Source organism: Cetorhinus maximus, unplaced genomic scaffold (genome assembly GCF_964194155.1).
Source record: "Cetorhinus maximus unplaced genomic scaffold, sCetMax3.hap1.1 HAP1_SCAFFOLD_4452, whole genome shotgun sequence".
Lineage (NCBI taxonomy): Eukaryota > Metazoa > Chordata > Chondrichthyes > Lamniformes > Cetorhinidae > Cetorhinus > Cetorhinus maximus.
The window spans coordinates 1,635-3,650 of NW_027600355.1; the positions used below are offsets into that span (position 1 = coordinate 1,635).

The 2,016-nt window shown below is 42.1% G+C and overlaps 1 long non-coding RNA gene across 1 annotated transcript; it reads left to right on the forward strand.

The window, feature by feature from the left end:
* Positions 1 to 292: 292 nt before the first annotated feature.
* Positions 293 to 655, forward strand: LOC144678497 (uncharacterized). Its single transcript, XR_013576115.1, has 2 exons — positions 293 to 352; positions 478 to 655. It is a non-coding gene; the product is annotated as an uncharacterized LOC144678497 (long non-coding RNA).
* The last annotated feature ends 1,361 nt before the right edge of the window (positions 656 to 2,016 follow it).

A 2,016-nucleotide genomic window follows, 5' to 3' on the forward strand; every position in this document is an offset into this window, starting at 1 on the left:
GCCACCGCCTCTGCTAATCTCTCATCATGTGGCTCAGTTTCATACCTCATTTTCTAATACTCCTGTGAAACACCTTGGGATGGTTCATTGTGTTAAAAGGTGCTATGTAGAGGTAAGCTGCTGTTGTACTGAACAGGGTCCATTCACCTCAACACTGAGCCACACAGTATTGTATTGGAAATTTAAGAAATGATATCATTTCCATGTGCTATCGGTTGTTATTTTATCTTTGCTTAGGAGGTAATTGTGAAGTTTGAGAACATTGGTTCCCTGTGCTAAATATTTATATCTTAACACCACAATGCAGGTACATATGACCTCGGAAGAGTCGTCAGTGGAGGGGTCTTTAAAGGTAAGTATAAACTGGGACTGTGTGTCCGAGAGTTGCCTCTTGACCAACAACAACAATAAAACATTGACCTCAGATTGAACTCAGTCCATCTGAAAATGACCGTCTCTTGATTCTGTTCATTCTAGGAGCACAATGATGATTCAAGAGCCCGACACTAACTATGAATGAAACTTCTGAAAGACCGAGCTTGGTGTGAACACAAGAAAACCTCATTCTGATTGAAGAAGATGTTCTCAATTGTACTTTACTTGTTCATGTATAAGGGCAGCATGTAATGACAATAAATGATCTCTGTACTTTGTAGACGCCCTTTTCTCTGTTTTGTCTTAAGTGGTCACATGATGAGTAACAAAGTAATGTTCTCCGACACCCTCAAAGTTGTTGGTACTTTGCACTTCACTGGGATTCTGGTAGGGAGAGTGAATAGCCTGCCTACCACCGACTCACAACAGGTTTCCTCAGGACAACATTCGTTGCTGGGCCCAGGGTCTTTGGCTGTGAAAGAACAGGAGTGGGGAGAAGGACAATTGAGGCGGATCTTCACCCCTTATTTCCCCAGTATGGAGGTTGCTGCCTGTATCAGTCAAGGAGCAACTTGATGGGGAAGTGCTGTGTGAGATGAGGGCTATGTACAACGGATGATGGCCGAGTCTCATCTTATTTTAAGTGCTTCCTCTGAATTTGGAATTAGTTCCCAGAGATCCTAATTGCACAAAGTAGACATGTCCCCTACAAAAATAAGAGTGGTACTGCCAAATCTAAACCCTCCCTGGTTGTCTAGAGGAATACAGGGGAAGATCAAACAGAAAAAGAAAGCGTGCGATAAGCACAAAGAACTAAGCACTGCAGATAGCCTAGACGAATATAGGAAGTGCAGGGACAAAGTGAAAAAGGAAATAAGGAAATCAAAGAGAGAGCATGGAAAAAGATTAGCAAGTAAAGTTAAAGATAACCCAAAGATGTTTTACCAATACATTAATGCTAAAAGGTTAGTTAAGGAAAAAGTGGGACCTATCAGAGATGAAGATGGAAACTTGTGTGTAGATGCAGAGGCTGTGGGAAGGGTTTTGAATGAATATTTTGTCTCCGTGTTTACAAAGGAAAGGGAGGATGTAGATATAGTAGTCCAGGAGGAACACTGCGAGATATTGGACGGGATAGTCATAAAGAAAGAGGAAGTACTTGAAGGGTTGAAATCCTTGAAAGTTGATAAGTGACCAGGGCCAGATGGATTGTTTCTGAGGCTGCTGAAGGAAGTCAGGGAGGAGATAGCAGATGCTCTGAGGATGATTTTCCAATCTTCACTAGATACAGGGGAGGTACCGGAGGACTGGATAAATGCAAACGTAGTTCCATTGTTTAAAAAGGGATCAAAGGAAATGCCAAACAATTATAGGCCAGTTAGTCTTACATCGGTGGTGAGCAAATTAGTAGATTCAATCCTGAGAGATAGGATTAACTGTCATGTGGAAAGGCATGGACTAGTCAGGGATGGTCAGCATGGATTTGTTAAAGGAAGGTCTTGCCTCACAAATTTGATTGAATACTTTGAGGAAGTGAGAAGAAGGGTAGATGAAGGTAGTGCAGTGGATGTTGTGTACATGGATTTTAGCAAGGCATTTGACAAGGTCCCACATGGCAGATTGGTCAGGAAAGTAAAAGCC